Here is a 19,292-nt window from a genome sequence, read left to right as displayed (position 1 = left end):
AATGACAACTTTTGGACCACACCTAAGGATGGGGGCTGGTTGCCAGGAAAACCAACCAAGGGATTAGAGGGTTGGAACTTGCAGTCTCACCACCCCCCCCCGACCTCTAAGGTGGGAAGAGGGGATGGAAGTTGAACCAATGCCAATATCCAATAATTTAATTAATCATTCCTCTAAAATGAAGCCTCCATTAAAAACAAATAAACAAAAACGAAACAACAACAACAAAAAAACAGGGTTCAGAGAGATTCCAGGTTGCTGAACACATGGAAATTCAAAGAGAGTGCCTCGCTCAGAGAGCACAGAGTACTTAAAGCTTCTATTAGATAAAAATGTCTTGGAAATAGATACTGGTGATGGTGGCACAGTATCATGAGTGCTATTAATATCACTGATTTGTACACTTAAACATGGTTTCAATGGCAATTTTATATGTATTTCATCACAATAAAAACAGAAGGGACTGGCACGGCCCCAGCTCTTTTTGCCTCCTTGTCCCCTTCTTTCTGCCCAGAGAAGAGATAATGCCCTTATTGGTATAGGAGCCAAGTAGACACCATGAGGTGACAAACATGAGAATGAAAGCCAACATATTCAAGAAGGTAAAGCAGAAACAGATAATATCAAGGTCCCTGAGGGCATGAGCAGCCTCACAGTCCAGAACCGATTACCCCCAGATTTCTCATGAGAAAACTGACAGTCCTTTTTGTTCAAGGTATTTAAGTTTTCAGGGGTACCTGGGTAGCTCAGTCGATTAAGCGTCTGCCTTTGACTCAGGTCATGATCCTGGGATCGAGGCAAGCGTCGGGCTCCCTACTCAGCAGGGAGTCTGCTTCTCTCACCCTCTGCTCATGCGCTGCTCTCTCTCAAATAAATAAATAAAATCTAAAAAAAAAAAAAAAGTTACGTAAGCTTTCAGTTACTTGCCACTGTATGCACTCCTGACAGACACAACTCCCCTCTGCTGTATCAATACACTAGGAAATGAAGTATCAGAACATGGTCCTTAAGACCCTTCCAGTCTAGCCCTAAATAGTCCCCTTGCAGACTTATCTCACTCTTTATCCTCATGTGAACCCCAGACTCCAACTTTGCTTTTCTCTACATAGAACATTCACCTTTCTGCCTCCATGCCTTTGCTCATCACATTTCCCCAACCTAGAATGTCCTCCCCTGCCAACTCCTCTTAGTAGCACATCAACCCTACCTCTCCCAGAAAGACTTCACTCCAGCAAGAAGTAAAGACTCTGCTTCTGAAATCCCAAACCCCTGTGTGTCCCATTTATCACCAGTACCTAATCCATTGGCAAGTCTTTTTAGATCTACTTTCTTTTAAGATTTTATTTATTTGAGAAAGAGAACGAGATAGAGAGAGCACAAGTGGGGAGGAGCGGCAGAGGGAGACGCAGACGCAGACGCCCCACTGAGCAAGGAGCCTGACACAGGGCTCAATCCTGGGACACCGGGATCATGACCTGAGCCAAAGGCAGATGCTTAATGGACTGAGCCACCCAGGTGTCCCTAGATCTCCTTTCATATTCCATCCTACAGAAAACCACTTCCAACCACAACCACTGGTCCCATCCTCCTGCAGGCCGTGCTCAGCTCTCCTCTGGACAGTCCACATTGCCTCCAGCTGGCCTCCTTATTCAATTCTTGCCTCCTTTCCTCTAGTCAATTTCTAGCACAGATGCCAGAGTAAGGTTTTGAAAACTCTAAGTTGGATCATATCATCCCCCTGTCCCAACCCTCCAGGTATCTTCCTAACACATTAGAATAAAATCCAAATTCCTTTCCTTGCTTGGCCTAGCAGCCTTGTCCACAACCTGGTCCCTGTCTGCTCCTTCAAACTCAATTTTTATCCTTCTCTGCTTGTTTACTCTAACCATGCTGACCTGCTTCGGTTCCTTGAATGTGCCAACCTAATTCCAGCCTTCAGACATCTGCACTTACGTTCCATCTACCTGGAACGATCTCCACCCAAATCTACACATAGCTGGTTCCCTCATTACTAAGAAATCTCTACTCAAATGTCACCACCCCAGAGAGGCCTGCTCTGACCACTTTATCTAAAAGAAATACCACTCTAACATGTATTCTTTTTCTTCATAGCATTTCTCCTACCACCCCATCCCAAGTCTAAATCTATTTTCATTTTCTTATTTATTATAGGGTTCCCCATTAGAATGCCAGCTCACTAGGGCAGGGGCTATGTTCTGTCCATCACCACATCTCTGGCATCCACCACGGTGCCGGACACAGAGCAGGCCTGACTACTGGAATGTGTCCTGTTTGTGCACAGTTCATGTACCTGCTTTGTTTTCACTACCAGGTGGGTATTTACCACGCAAGTCACCTTCAACATTTTCTCCAATTGAGCCTCCCCTTCCTTCTGCCCCTACTGCCTACTCCCTGTACCTCCTGCAAATTTCAGAACATCCAAATACTGGTGAAATGAATAAACCTTTCAGTATCTGGTTTTGGGTTTTTTTTTAAGATTTATTTTTATTTATTTGAAAGAGAGAGAAAGTGAGTTGAGGGGCAGAGTGAGAGAATCTTCAAGCAAACTCCCCACTGAGCACGGAGCTTGAGGAAGGCTCAATCCCACTACCTGTAAATTGTGACCTGAGCCAAAACCAAGAGTTGGACACTCAACTGACTGGGCCACCCTGGCGCCCCTAGTTTGGGGTTTTATTTTCAGTCTGTCAGCAATCTCTTGCTTAATCTGTAATCTTACTGAAACTAACAAAATTTGTCCTTCACCAAGTAAATTAACTACTATGAGATAATTTCGATGTTAATGATTAAATTATTTAGTTTTCTTTTTCCATTTCCACTTTGAATCCTTACTGCAAACAGACGGAAATATATTTTAAATACAAAAGATGAAATAAAGCTTAAAACCTAAAAATAACAGAAATAATGGTATGCTGTTTAAAAAGAATCACTAGCAACCACAAGTCTGTACACAGAAATAAATAGTGAGCTACTCTGTCTATTCCTGCTCTAAATCATACAGCTAAATGACCACCACTGAAGTCCAAGTTTCCCAGTTTCTTGAGAATACCCGCCCAGAGCCAGCCTCATTTGGACAGCAGATCTTATGGGATCAGGTCCGTGACTGAAGTTCTGATTATTTAAGTCCTCAGCAGCAATACTGCTTTAGATAAAATTATTAAAACCACAGTCTCCCTTAAATGCATAATTGGTTAGTGAAAGAAGACAGTCTGAAAAGGCTAAATGCTGTAGGATTCCAATTATATGACATTCTAGAAAAGTCAAAAGTATAGAGACAGTAACAGGATCAGTGATTGAATGTAGTTAGTGCAACTAAATTGTACACTTAATAATGATTAAAGTAATAAGTTGCTTGTGGCATATTTTACCATAATAAAAAAAAAGTAAAAAAAAAAATCAGTGGTTGCCAGAGGTTTGTTAGGAGAGGTAAGAATGAACAGATGAAGCACAGAGGATTTTTAAGTCAGTGAAACTATTCTGTAGGATACTATAATGGTGGATGCATGTCATGACACATTTGTTAAACCCAGAGAGCATATACCTAGCAAAAGTGAACTCCAATATAAACTATGGACTTTAGTTAATAATCATGTATCAGTATTGGTTCTTCAATTACAAAAAATGTACCCCACTGATGCAAGATGTCATTAACAGGGGGAACTGAAGGGAGGCGGGGAAGGGGGGTGTATGGGAACTGCACTTTCTGCTCAATTCTCTTTAAGCCTAAAACTGCTCTGGAAAATGAAGTCTATTCATATCTTTTTAAAAGTTCCTCTTCTGGTCACCAGTGTTACTCACATAGAATTGCAAAGAATTAGGGGCAAATTGTAGATTTAGGTTGCCATTATTTTAATTACATGTTCATATTTCCTCCCAATGACTCAATGAGTTTTCTGTTTAATACGTATTCTTAAATATCAAGCAACTCATTTGGGTAGATGTTTATTAAATGCCTACTATTTGCAAGGCTCTGTGGTAGGCACTCATATACTTTTAAATAAACCAAAGTATTTATTTAAAAATCACCCTGGGAGAAGGAAAAGAAAGATTTCCATAGGATTTCCAAAAAGCTTTTTTTCAGGTGCACAGGTCACCTTGCTCCTTAATCATTCACCCCAGCAAGCTCAGAGGAACCAGGACTGTCTCTCCTATCTTCTGCACATTTTTATGGATTCCTCACCTCCTCTCAACAGAAAGATAATTTCTCAGAGCAAATGGTCATATTGATATTCATGGGATAAACGGTTTGTAACTGAACAGCAACACCCTGCTAATGTAAATTTCATACACAGCTTCCAAAAGGTTAAACAATGCTGCTTCGCTCTACTGTGCCCGGAAAGCAAATGACAGCAAGAGGCTCAACCCTGGTGCCAGGCTGGGCGAAGTCCTTACGCAGAAATTTCTCCCAGCAACAAGATCTTGCTCTCTGCTCAGGAGAGGTGTTCAACACCCTTTAACAGTCAGAGTTTCCTGGAAACTAATGACTCAGCACACACCCATACAATACCCAGTCAACTTTCTGGACTCAAAAGTGAAAGACCATGGTAGAGGATGGCGGGGGGGCGGGGGGGGGTGGCGGCGGGGAAGCATAGATGGAATTATTTTCAAGTTTACTTTATGAATATGTATTTTTAAACAACTTTCCCAACTATGCTTGCTGCATATCATTATCCTCTCCCACTGGTCCTTAGCTTAGCACTCTGACTCCCACCTCTTTCAATCTATTTATTGAGTGCCTACTATGTGATAAGCACCCTTAAAGGTAGTGAGAGCATAACAATGAAGAATCCAGACAACTTCTTGACCCCCAAGAAGTATATAATCTGGGAGATGCTGACAATAAGCTGATTTCAGACTCTGTTAAATGCTACAGAGAAAAATAAAATGGGGAGATGGTGTAACAAGGAGAGAGATGGGGGTAGGGCATTTGGTGTATAAACTGTAGAGAACAGGGTCATTGAAGACCTTCATAAAGAGGTGATATTTAAATGAGAATACGAGGACCACCTAAAGATGTGTAAAGGCCCCAGGCAGGACTAACCTTGCATGTTCAAGATTAGGCAGGAGGCTAATGTGTCCAGAAAGAGTGAGAATGGAAACAGTGGTGATCAGGGGCCGGGGGGTAGAGGGCCTTATAACCATTAGGGGTTTTTTGCTACATACAATAGGGAAGGAAAGAAGGATTTTAAGCAGGAAAGCACAATGATCTGATGTATACTTTGAAAAGATCAATTTTGCCATAGTGTGTAGAAAGGATTGTAGAGAAACAAGATTAGAGAGAGGGAGATGCATCGGGAGAAGACTAGCACAGATCAGATGAGAGAAAATGGTAAACTGGACCAGTAGGCTATGGTGTGCTGCTGCACAGATTCTACTACAAATATGTCCAAGCCAGGGGACAAAGGAGAGTCAAAAATCTAGCCCTCACCTATCTTGCCAAGCCCTGAAATCCAGTGAGGCAAGGGCTGATTCAAGCTGGAAAGGAGACCCTTTTGATGGTTTGTCCATTCCAAGGGAACACCCTTTTCCCTATACATACAGTTGATTTACCTGCTTGGGGAGCCCCCTGAACCCGGATAGCCCTAGGGTAATGGAGAGAAGAGTTTCAGTGGAGGAAATACCACAGAAGGTGACCTGAACAAAACGTAGTGATGAATTCAACTGGAGATGAGTGGAAAGAGAAAAATGTAGAGTGACTCCTAGCTTCTGGGCTTGAGTATCATGGTGGTTGTCCCACTTGCTGAGATAGGGAAGTCTAGAAAAGAAGAACTTTGTAGTGCTAGAAAACCAAAGGTTTTATTTCAAACATATTAATTGAACTTTCCATTAGACATCAGATGGGCAATCAGGTAGGGACTGAGTTTGGAAAGAGAACATAAGAAGAGGGCTGAACCCAGTTGGAGGGCAGTAACAATTAGAGGTCAGACACAGGAGAGGAGCCAGCAATTTCCATGCTCAACTCATTTAGCCTCCAACATGCACTTATGCAATGAAACAGGACACAGAGACCATTTGTTCCAGAAACGGCTCCCTGGCAGGTGGAGGCTGGGTGTGCTCACTCAACATGTGCTTTATAGCTCATTTTCAATCAAGGGCTCCCATATAAATCCAGACAGTAGATCATCTACAAATTTAATTAACTGTATTTTTGCAGAATCTCAATTTGACCATAAAAATTTAATGCTTAATATAGTTTAAGGTTCAATGGCCTTTCTTTTTAAAAGGAGACAAATGAAATAGCCACAGATTAATTTTTCCAGTCATTCCCAATATATCAGAGTTATGAAGACAACTAAGAAGAGTGGGTATTCTAAGTCCAAGTCTGAATATTTGGATAAAATATAGGATTTGACTATCTCCTACTGAATTCTCCTTAAATAAGAATTATTCACTTGTTTGCTCATAGTAATCTCTCTCTAGTACTTCCTGAAGCTAGTCTCAGAAGCCAAGTAGCTCATACCCAGGCGAAACAACCATATCACCTTCTAATACCCTTTACCTTTGGGTACAGACAGGAGCTATGTGCAGTTACTATTAATAATGGAAACAAAACACCCAGCAAAAATTTTGGCCAGAGCCATTAATATTTATAAGGCCTAGGGTGAATTCATTTACATTTTTAGGTCTGCTAATTTAAGGAGAGTTGTCATAAAGAACAGTAGACCTGGATTTCAGTCTTGGCTCTGTCATTTGCTAGTTATGACTGGGGGCAAAGCAGTTACCATCAGTTTCCTCAGCTGTAGAAGGGGGAGAGGAACGCCTACTCTGACTACTTCACAGGGGAGTTGAGCAAATTCAATGAAACGAGGGTATGTAAAGTTACCTGACATTTCTATTGCTAGTAAGAGTGAATTCAGGTACATTACAAATTCATTGTCATCCTGAATCTGACCTTATAATTGCTGGAATAATCAGAAATCATATGTAGCTGGCATATCTGATACAAACACAAAACAAAGTTTAGCACGTAGTAGCAGATCAATAGACATTAGTTTCTTTCTGTTCATGTTTCCTCCTTTGCTCACAAGAAGAGCATATAGTAGACACTCATTAGTCCAAGCGTGCTTCCAATAGGAGGAAAACAAAGCCCAGATTGGCGAAATGACATACTTCTGGTTTCACACTAAATGTCTAACTTCCCGTCTGTTAAATAAGAGATTAGACTAGACAGGTCATTTAAAAAACTATTTCACAGCAGAGCCCACCCACAGCAGTGAAGGGGGAGACAGAATATGGCTTCCGTTCACCCAGGGCAGATCTGCTTTTAGGGTGCTATATACTCCATTTCTGCATAAGATTAGTTAGAAAAGAGGGTTGCTGCTAACAACAACAAAATACTTGAAAGTAACTCTTAGTTTATGAGAATTAGACACACTGGCTTGGTGATTGCAGACTCTGAGGGCTAGCATATGGTTGAAATGTTAAAATCTCCAGGCAACGCACAGCTCTACAATTCACCTGGTCCCCTCAGCTTCCTTTTGTATTTTACCAGCCTATTTAGCTCAATTAAGTTACCTGCCTAGTCCCAGAATCACACCCACCTCCCCGCCTTCATTCATATTTGGGGAAAATTCTATGATTCACTTGCATAAGTTCTTAACTCCATCCTTAGGATGCCAATGTGGCTGTTATAAAATACAAGACCAGCTTAAACAAGATAGTTCACTATCTCTCAAATAACAGTGTAAATAGTCCAGGGCTGATGTGGCAGTTCCACAGTGTCTGGGAATAATATACCTCCTGTCTTGTTGTCTTGCCACCCTTAACGGGCCATTAGGCAGCCATGAGTCCAGATAAACTTCAGGATTGCTAAAGGGAAAAGAGGAGAAAGGGTACTAGAAGACAGCTGTGGGTTTATGCCACATCTTTCCTATTAAATTTTAAACTCTGAGGGCAGAGACCATGAGATGAATATCTGCATACCCTACATGATGCCCAGTTATGGGCAAAATCTGTTCAAGTAGCTGCATAATGCTCATTTATAATAAGAAGGAAATCAACAGGGAAAGAAAAGATTCTAGGTAGGAAAAGCAGGTTGGGTATGAGGGAGAAAGTCAATTTTAGACATGTTTAACTTGAATACTTACTAGGCATCAAAGGGAGAGGTCAAGCTGACAACTGTATAGACCAATCTTCAGTATGGAGCAAAGACTGGACTCAGATTGTAAATTGGAAGCATCAACATGTGAGTGACATCTAGAGATTTAGATAAGATTCTAGGGGAATGGGTATAGATAGAGTAAAAGAAAGATCCAAGAACTGGATGCATGCCCATTTAGAGGTTGAAGAGATAAGAAGAAAGAAACAAGACTGATAAATAGTCCTTGCAGGTGGTAGAGAGGGTATTTCAGACACCGAGTTAAAGGTTTTAAGACAGTGGGTTGATCAATTGAGCCAAATACTGCTAATAGGTAGAAAATAAGGAATCAAACAATGAGTATTAGATTTAGCAAGGAGAAATCATCAGTCATTGGTCACTGATTGAACAGAATGTTACAAGCAAAAGCATGATTGGAACAGGCTCAGGAAACGATCAAAGGAGAATTTTGCTGTAAAGGGGAGAAAAATGGAGCGTCAGCTGACAGGAAAAGGGGGGGGGTCAAGAAAACTTTTGGTAAGATGTGAGAAATAATGGCCTATTTCATTTCTAATAGGAATGATTAGAGAGATAAAATTTAATGATGTGGGTGAGAAGCAATATTGTAGCAATGTCCTTGAGCATGTGAGAGGTGACTGGATCTCATGTAGAAGTGGAAGGACCAATACTAGAAAGGGGCCTGGGCACTTCATCCTTGGTCATAGTTGGGAAGGCAGAGTACATAGGTGTCCATGATGGCAAATGGGTAGATATGGTGGAGGAGTGAGTGGAAGACCTTTGGTCTTACTGCAGTGTTCTTTTTCTAGTGGAATAGGAACTAGATCATCACTGAGAATGAGGATGGAGGAGAAGGGTGTGTTGGAGCTTTTAAAGAAGAAAATGAGATATAAAATGGTTATCTAGAAATGGGAGAGTGAATGGACTGAGATCATATAGTCTGCTTGCCTGGCAGCATCAAGAATCCCCTAAAGATTTATGTTCATGAACTTAAAATGAACCAAATCAGACCAGTTATGTGTTTTATTCAAGCCACATTCAACTGTACAGATGCAGGCACAAGGTAATGAAAGTGAGTCAAGTGTTGGGGCACCTGAGTGGCTCAGTTGGTTAAGCGACTGCCTTCGGCTCAGGTCATGATCCTGGAGTCCCTGGATCGAGTCCCGCATCGGGCTCCCTGCTCGGCAGGGAGTCTGCTTCTCCCTCTGACCCTCCCGACCCTCCCCCCTCTCATGCTCTCTCTCTGTCTCTCTCTCTCAAATAAATAAATAAATAAATAAAAATCTTTAAAAAAAAAAAAAGAAAGTGAGTCAAGTGTAATGTGAAAGGTAATGACTGATCTTGGAATTTAGGAAGGAAAGCAAGGTCATTTTGGGGATAAAGTATAGTGGAAGGCAGTAAGATTAATAAATTGAATGTCCAAGTGGGTTGGAAAGACTGTTGGGATTGAGAGGTAGAGGTAGTGAATGGAAAGATGGAGGTGGTAGTCAGAGATCAGTTATAGGAAATTAGGATTCTTAGGATTAAAATTAAGTTATAGGAAATTAGAAAGGGGTACAGCCATTTGTAATGGGATAGGCTGGAGTAAGACTGGATAAAGGACAGAACCACAGATGAAAAGGAAGCCTGGAACTAGGACAAAGATCACACCTCTCTTAGGTCTTCATCCCCATCATCAAGGCTGAAGACAGGCCTCTGCTCTTGGAATAACACCCAGCTCCTCTACAGGTTAATCAGCAAGGTCAAGACAAGTGTGCCCATTCAAAGTTTGCCTTTTCCCTAGTACAGATTAAGAAACCAGTGTGTAAGGATTAAAATCCCCTTAAACCCTCTACCCCCACTGGAAGGATTAAGATGGAGCCCCAAACCCTCTGATACACATGGTTTTGCCAGTGTTATAGGCTTTGAATCCACCAAATTGAATCTCGCTGTGCTGTTCATTAGACCATCACTGCACAGAGCCCCAGATCACCCCTCATCTCCCATACTCTAATCTTCATGGGGTTCTGCAGGTCTCCTTTATTTGCTCTCAACATCCATTTGTCCTATTACTCTATGCATGAGATCTGGCTCTTTCCTAAGAACACAGATGCTCTTGTAGCCTTCTCAAATGGTGGCTCTTTTTTTTTTTTTTCCCTCCCATACTCCTTGCCCAGTGGGCATAGAGGTAGGGCTGGTTTTCTCTTTGCTTATTTTGGCTTCCAAAAAATTTCCCTTCCTTCCTCTGTTGAAAAAAAAAAATGAGTTGGAACCTCATGTCATCAGATGATATCACATATTATCTCTCCTTGATGCTGTCATCAAACAATCCCTACATCACTTTCTTAAATTCTCCAACACTTTCAGTTACTGGCTTATTGTCATTTTCTTCATTACTATTCCTACCTTTGCTCATGAAATTTTAATATAAATGTGAATGAATTATGTGGCACTCAACCACCTTAGTTTCCTGGTCTACTTCTCTGTATTTTGTATATTCATCCATCAGCTTTAGCCATTTGCTCCCATGAGTATACCTAGATCTGGTCACTACCTCGGTTAGGTGAGGGAAGTGAAGTCTATAAAGTTTATTAATCAGTATACTCTACTGCCTTCCCCTTAACATTCATGAAAGGGATGTGGACCTATGAATTTGATCCATGTTCTAATTTAGACTCCTCTATTTACTGTCTGACCTCCAAGCAAGTTCAAGCTTTGATTCAATTCTTTTTATTGGAAAAGGGAAAATACTATCTTCCTCACAAGGTGGTTGTAAGGATTAAGTGAGATTATGTATGGTAAAGCATAAAACTGTTACTGTTTTGCTACCTTTTGTACCAAAGAGGCACTATGATACACTGCTTAAGAATATGGATTCTGCAGTTGGCTGCCAGAGTTCAAAGCCAAGTTCTAATACCCTAGTCATGTGATCTTGAGCAAATTTCTTAGCTATTCTATGCTCCAGTATCCATATCTGTAAAGTGAGGATAATAACCGTACCTGCCTTAAGTTGTTGTGAACATTAAGAATGTGTGCCAGAGGGGCACCTGGGTGGCTCAGTCGTTAAGCGTCTGCCTTCGGCTCAGGTCAAGGTCCCAGGGTCCTGGGATCGAGCCCCTCATCGTGCTCCCTGCTTGGCGGGAAGCCTGCTTCTTCCTCTCCCACTCCCCCTGCTTGTGTTTCCTCTCTCACTGTCTCTGTCAAAAAAATACATAAAATATTTTTAAAAAAAAGAATGTGTGCCAGAAAATGAAAACACTAACTTGAAAAGATACCTGCACCCCTTTGCTCATTGCTTTCCAGTAGCCAAGACATAGAAACAACCTAAGTATCAGTCTATGGAAGAGTGAATAAGATGAATAAAGCACACACACGATAGAATATTACTCAGCCATAAAAAAAGAATGAAATCTTGCCATTTGGACAGCATAGATGGACCTTGAGGGCATTATGCCAAGTGAAGTCAGACAAAGAAAGACAAATACCATAGGATCTCACTTATATGTAGATTCTAAAAATAAGAACACAAAAACTGAACTCATAGATACAGAGAACAGATTGGTGGATGCCAAAGACAGGCGGGGGGTGGGGGTAGGTAAATGGGTAAACAGGGTCAAAAGGTACAAACTTCTACTTACAAAATAAGTCATGGGGATTTCAAGTACAGCTTGGTGACTATAGTTAATACTGTATGCATATTTGAAAGTTGCTAAGAGGGTAGATCTTAGAAGTTCTCATCACAAGAAAAACTTTTGTGACTATGTATTAGTGAGAGAGGTTAACTAGACTCATTTTGGTGATTCTTTCACAATATATACAAATATCAAATCATTATGTTGTACACATGAAACTAAGTAATATTATAGGTCAATTATCCCTCAATTAAAAAAAAAAAGAGTATATGCTAAAGTTTGGCAAACCACAGCCACAGGTCAAATGTCTGCTTTTGTAAGTATAGTTTTGTTGTAACACAACCACATTCCTTTAAGTACTGTTTGTTGCTTTCCAGTTGCAGTTGCGGAGCTGAGTCATTGCAACAGATACCATGTGGAATGCTAATTCTAAAACACCGACTATATGGCTCTTTACAGAGGTTTGCAGAACCCTGGTATATGCAATCATTCAAAACAATCTGGTGCATAGGGCACCTGAGTGGCTCAGTTGGTTGAGCAGCTGACTCTTGATTTCGGCTCAGATCATGATCTCAGGGTCGTGAGATCCAGTCTTGCATTAGGCTCCTCGCTCAGTGCAGAGTCTGCTTGGTGCCCCTACCCCTACTCATACTCTCTCTCTAAAATAAATAAATAGAATCTTTAAAACAGTCTAGTACAGTGGAAGCTCTTGATAAGCAATAATATATTTATTCTCTATAAAAGCTTACTTCAAGTTGTTCAACAAATTATGGAAGAAATTGGGTGTGGGAGGGCAAGTAGGAATAAACCACTTGCATTGCGGATCCTGTAGTAAAATTCTATTCTACATAGCCCTGTACAGAAACTTGGATTTCCCTGAGGGCAGTGGCAGAGATTTACATTGGCCATAGGGCTGAGTTGGACTTTTACTGGATTTTCATATCACTGCTGACGCCATGACCAGTGTACCTCATGCCAAGCCTAAAACATGCTTCCAAGCCTCTCATCTACATAAGATCCTAACTGAACCCAAGATTTGCACAGTGAGTCAGGGAGGACAAGCCTAAGAGTTAAACTAAGAAATTCTCACAGAATACAATCATTCAAAAATAGAGTGTTATATTATTATGTATCTCTAGCAGCTTTAGAAACTGAATAATGGATTAGGAGAATAATGCTTCAATGCTTCTACTGGATATAACACATGGTATTAACCAGCACTTCCATGAAATATATTCCCTTTTTCTGTGTATTAACTCTTGACAAAAGGCCCAAAGGGTTTTTTACTAAAGTTGGGAAACCAGAAGTCTCTGTTAATTGTAGAGATTTGCTAGAGTGGTTACCAGCCAGGTTTAGCTGAACACCTCAGCCTTTGAATGCTGGAGTTGGCCACTTACTAACCTAAAAAGGAATTAAGATTATTTTAATATCTTTACCCTCCCTCTATAAAGTAGTCATGAGGACTCCATGAGATGATGAATTTGAAGCACTTAGCACAGGATACTCTGTACTATGCTAAGTGAAATAAGTCAGACAGAGAAAAACAGATACCATATGATTTCACTTACATGTAGAATCTAAACAAATAAAACAAAAACCAGAAACAGACTCAGAAATACAGACTGGTGATTGCCAGAGGGAAGAGAATAGGGGGATAGACAAAATGGGTAAAGGAGATTAAGAAGTATAAACTTGCAGTATAAAAGAAAGAAGTCATAGGGATGAAAAATACAGTATAGGGAATATAGTCAGTATGTTTACAGTAACCTCCTATGGTGACAGATGGTAACTATACTTATGGTGAGCACTGTGTAATATATGGAATTGCTGAATCACTGTAGTACATCTGAAACTAACATAACATTGAATGTCAATTCTATTTTAATAATTAAAATTAAGTAAATAAATAAAAATGGGGGGGGGATTTTGCACTTTGTACCTGTTACATAAGTTATCAAATGTTAGCTAGTAATAGTAGCTGTTGTCATTGCCATTATATTGTAAAAACTGTAAAATGCAGAATTACAGACTCTTGGAAACCAATTTCAGTTGTAGATGACTTCATTTCTAGTATGGCTGAGGATTCTAAATCCATAGTCAGTACTGTTGATAAACTGGAAAATAAAAGAATACCTAATAGGTCTTAGCATTCCCGAAAACTAGATTTATATCAAAGTTTAGGTATTTTGTGAAATTCATCTTATGAGAGTTTGTATCTATTTATAAAGAAAAATACCACCCTTCCCAAAACCTCATCAATGGATCCTAGACATTCTCTAAATAAACTCCATATAGGAGAACATTATTAGGGATATAAAATAATAATTGAAAAATCTAACTTAAAATTCCATATCCGATATTAAAGAATTATTTTTGTTTTTTGTTTTGGGGTATAATCCACATATAATGTTTACCCTTTTATTGTGTACAATTCAGTGCTTTTTAATAGATTCACAAAATTGTGCAACCATCAACCACTCTATAATTATAGAATATTTTTATCGTTCTACAGAGAAACTCCATATCCATGAGGAACCATTCTACATAATGAACCTGAAGACTCTGGTGTTTATTTTTTAAGGCATGGTAATAGTATTATGTCTATTTTTAAAGCATTCTTATATTTTGTGATATATCCTAAGATAAAGATAAAATCACATATCTAGGAATTGTGCAAAATAATCCACAGGGATACAGTTAAGACAAAATTAGCCATGTACTAACAATTGTAATTCAAGATTATTTCTATTTGTGTATTTGCTTAAAATTCTCCATAAAGAAAGCTTAAATAAACAAATATAACATGAAATTTCAGGGAAGTGTTTAACCAAATCAAGACATACTTCTTTGATATAAGCCTTTAACCCTATAAATAATTAGAAAAAGCAGAACTTTCAACTACAAAAGATGGAATAGAAATATTACATTCCTGTATGTCATGTAAACATGGAACATTTTATCTTTCTCCAGTCTCTTATTCAATCTTCATGCACCCTTGTATCTGTGTCTTTAAGCCACATGTAGCTTTGTAAGTAGCATAGTAATACAGCATACTGTAGTAGCATAAAGCTTCCCCATTCAAAGAAGTATTGACTTGATTGGAGGAATTTAGTCCTTTCACATTTAATTACTGATGGTTGGATTTAAATATACAACTTTCCTAATTGTTTTTTATTTCACCTGTTCTATGTTCCCCCTTTTTCTCTTTTCATACCTTCTTTTAAATCCAATATATTTTTATCATTCCACATTTTTTTTTTAAAGATTTTATTTATTTATTTGACAGAGAGAGAGACACAGCAAGAGAGGGAACACAAGCAGGGGGAGTGGGAGAGGGAGAAGCAGGCCTCCCATGGATCAGGGAGGGAGCCCGATGTGGGGCTCGATCCCAGGACCCTGGAATCAGGACCTGATCCCAAGGCAGGTGCTTAATGACTGAGCCACCCAGGCGCCCCTATTATTTCACTTTTTTTCATTTGTTAGTTTTCCCTATTCGTTTAGCACTTACCTTATAGATTACAACATTCATCATTAACTTATTAAGTCTAATGTAGATTAATTCATTTTACCAGTTCTCAGACAATACAGAACTTCTGAATGCTTTATCTCTAGGTCTCTCCCATATTTTATACTAATGTTGACATATATTTTATTTATATTTCAAATCCCACGAGGCGTTACTGTAGTATATAATCAATGTTTCTCTAGATTTACCCACATATTTACCATTTATGCTCTTAATTTTTTCCTATATTTCTAGGCTTCTAAGATCATATTCCATCTTCCTGAAGTTTTTTTAGTGTCTCTCTTAGTGTGGGTTCCCTAGTAATGAATTGTCTCATTTTTTGTTTGAAATATCTTTATCTAAAGGATATCTTTGATTCTTCAATGGCTATTGTTAATATTCTAGCAATTTTAAGATGTCATTTTAGGGGCACCTGGGTGGCTCAGTCGGCTAAGTGTCTGCCTTGGGTTGAGGTCATGATGTCAGGGTCCTAGGATCGAGCCCCACACTGGGCTCTCTGCTCAGTGGGGAGTCTGCTTGTCCCTCTCCCTCTGCCCCTCCCTCCCCACTCATTCTCTCTCTTTCAAATAAATAAATAAATCTTTTAAAAAATAAAGACGACATTTTATTGTCTTTTGTATTTGTTTATTTATTTGGTTCTCTGGATGCTTTTATGATTTTCTGTGTCATTGGCTTTTAGCAATTTTATATGATGTGTCTAAACATGTTTTTCTTTATATTTATCCTGATTGTTCTCGAATCTGTGGTTTGACGTGTTTAATCACTTTGGGGAAATTCTCAACCAATATTTTTCAAATATTTCTTCTGTCCATTTCTCTCTTTCCCCCTTTTCCATCACAAGTATGTGAGACTTTCCACATGTCCTATAGGACACTTCTCTCTTTTCTGTCCTTTTTTCTCACATAGCTGAATGTGGATATATTTAATATCTTCCAAATGAGTTATGTCTAATCTGGTATTAAACTTATCAGTTGTGTTCTTAATCATTTCTATATAAGACGAAAATGAATAAATTCCAAATTTATGGTAAAATTTTCTATTGTTTTAAAGTCTGCAGCTGATAATAGCCATTATTTGGATCACCAGTCTGTTTCTACAGTCTATTTTCTCACTTGAACCTCTGGATAATGTTTTAATTCTCCAGAGAAGAATTTTTTTTTAAGTCTCTGGCAGGTAATTAAAGCAGAAACTTCCCACCTTCACCCAATCAAAAACTAAGAAAATCAAGGCTGAATTTCAGTCTTTGTGAAGCTGATATATTTCTGCTTCATCTTTATTCCTGGGGAATAGTCCTTCCTGAAAGGACTAACTGAAAGTCCTGAGTGTTTACCAAAGTACCTTTCCCTTGGCAGGTCCTGAACTACAGTTTTTATTCTCTCCAACATAAAGAGAATGCTGACAACTCTGCTTGCTTTTTAGTTTCTTTGCATTACACCTTGCAAGCTGGAGAATACTCCAGGGAGAAAACTGGTGCAGAATATTGGATTCATGATATTTTCCCATTTCTCTGAGATCTTGGCCTCTCAACTCATAGCTGACTTATCAGCCTCAAAATCCAACTTTGTCTCACCATGACCCCAAGATTGTTAAAAGCTCTGCTTAGTTTCTGAGCCTTTCTACTCATGCCAACTATGAATCAGCAGATGCCTTGAGGAATAAAGCATCATAGAATGTCAAAACCCACTCCATGTATTTCCTTTCTTTCTTGAATCCTAACACCTCAATTCCTAGGTGACTTGGTAGCTCTCTGATTCTTCCAAACATATTACTGTTTTTGTATTTTGTTGAGTTTTGTAGTTGTTCTAGGCATGAGAAATGGTTTGCTACAAACTATTCCATTCAATCTAGAGACAGATATTACATGTTCGAATATAATATAGTATATATATATATAAAACATTGGTTCTTAATTCTTGATCTTAGAGCCTCTTTCTTAATTTTTAAATACTACAAAGAACATTTGTTTACGTGAGTTAAATATATTAATATTGACCATATTTGAAATTAAAACTGTAATTCTAAAACTTTTAAAGTATTTTAATTGTTTATTAATTTTAAATATCAATAATAAGCCCATTACAGACTAACAAATATTTTTATTAAAAGAATCATAATATCTTCCTTAAAATACATCTGCATTTCCCTGGTAATGTGTGTATAATTTTCTCTTTTGTTACTTTTTATAAATTCATGGAAATAGTATTTCCAAATGCTTTCAACATTGTAAATTCCTCAGGATTATGACAAAAACTGGTAGAAGAGTAGCACTGTTTTACATTTTTGCAAATTTCTTTAATGTCTATCTGAGTAGAATAGAACTGGATTCCCTGTTATCTGATTCTGCGTTCATTCTATTGCCATATATTGTTTTGGTTGAAATATACAAAGAAAATCTAGCCTCATGCAGAATACATAGATAAAAAAATGGAAGAGTGTTTTAATAGTCTTTTCAGATAACTATGGATTTCCTTCTTTGATAATACACCTAAACTCAAAGAGGAATAGTTTCTTAAACATTAATTGCAATGTAAAATCTGAAACTATATCAATGAACATTTTTTTTTACTTGTCACATTTAAATTCGGTGCACTTTTCATGTTTTTACTCATGAAAGATTTGTAGCATTATGCACATTATGCACTGGTCATTTGGAAGATACTGGCTGATCAAGTTATACAGACATTTCAATGTTGAAATACTTCATTATATAATGTTAAAAAAAACACATTCATTAATATTACCACCATTCTTATCCTAGAAGTCTAACTACTGAGAAGCTATCAAATTCATGGTGGCAGAAGCATGCTTGCCAAAACCTGAATTTTATCAATGGCAACAAATACTGTCAATTTGTTTGAGTAACAGGCTTTTTTTCATTTTCAAGTTAATATTTACCAAATAATCAAGACTGAAAAACAATAGCTGTAAGGTATGGTGTTCCACGAAATCCTTGAAAACCAACTGAGCCACCCAGACACCCCTAACATCTTAGTATTATTATGAAAATATTATGATGTTCCCCAAGGGATAAAAAAGCTTTCATTTTCAAATAGATTTATTTAAAATATTAATGTCTGCCTTAAAATACATCTGCATTTCCCTGGTACTGTGTGTATAAATTTTGCTATTGTTTCTTTTTATACATTCATGGAAATAGTATTTTCAAATATTTTCAACTTTGTAAATTCCTCAGGATTGTAATAAGTCTTGACAACAAATACTTAAAAAGAAGAGGGACGCCTGGATGGCCCAGTCAGTTTAGCATTTGCCTTCAGCTCATGTCATGATTCTAGGGTCCTGGGATCGAGTCCGGCATTGGGCTCCTTGCTCAGTGGGGAGCCTGCTTCTCCTTCTGCCTGCTCTGCCTGCCACTTCCCCTGCTTGAGTGCACGCTGTCTCTGACAAATAAATAAATCTTTTTTTAAAAAAGAAAAATTCATGCCTTTTTTTTTTTGTTAGTGAATTTTTTGGTTAATTCCCTTAACATAATTAACTGCTCTTATAATAACTCTAAGTTATATCCATTGATATATATATTAAATATTTTTCCCATTTACACATTTTAAGGCAGAAGATGATTATATCCAGGGCATGACTTGAGGGTGTTATAAATGAAAGAGATAAACTTGGTTTGAGATGATGGCAAAATAAAATTATTAAAGGGAAGAGCAACATTTTTTATTTTTAAATTACAAATATTATTGCCCAAAGGGAAGAATAGACAAATAGATCACTTATATTGCCTTCATCTCTAAGGATAATTTGATAGGAGAAAAAGAAAAAGGATTAGGATTTATAAGCAAAAAGGAAAGGATAGGTAATATGAGTGAATAAAAGAAAGGATAAATTGGAAATAATTTGAAGAAATATTGAGAAATTAATAATAGACACATGTTTAGGAGGCAATTTGTATAGGAGACCATCTTTCAATATATCCTATCATTCCAGGCTGATGGAGCCTCTTCTCTCACTCCCTTCCTCATATACTCACCATTCTATAAGGCTATTAAAGATGAGATTTGAATCTTTGATGAGAGGAGGC

Source organism: Neomonachus schauinslandi, chromosome 7 (assembly GCF_002201575.2).
Source record: "Neomonachus schauinslandi chromosome 7, ASM220157v2, whole genome shotgun sequence".
NCBI classification, from domain to species: domain Eukaryota; kingdom Metazoa; phylum Chordata; class Mammalia; order Carnivora; family Phocidae; genus Neomonachus; species Neomonachus schauinslandi.
Note: the sequence above shows the minus strand (reverse complement) of the source record.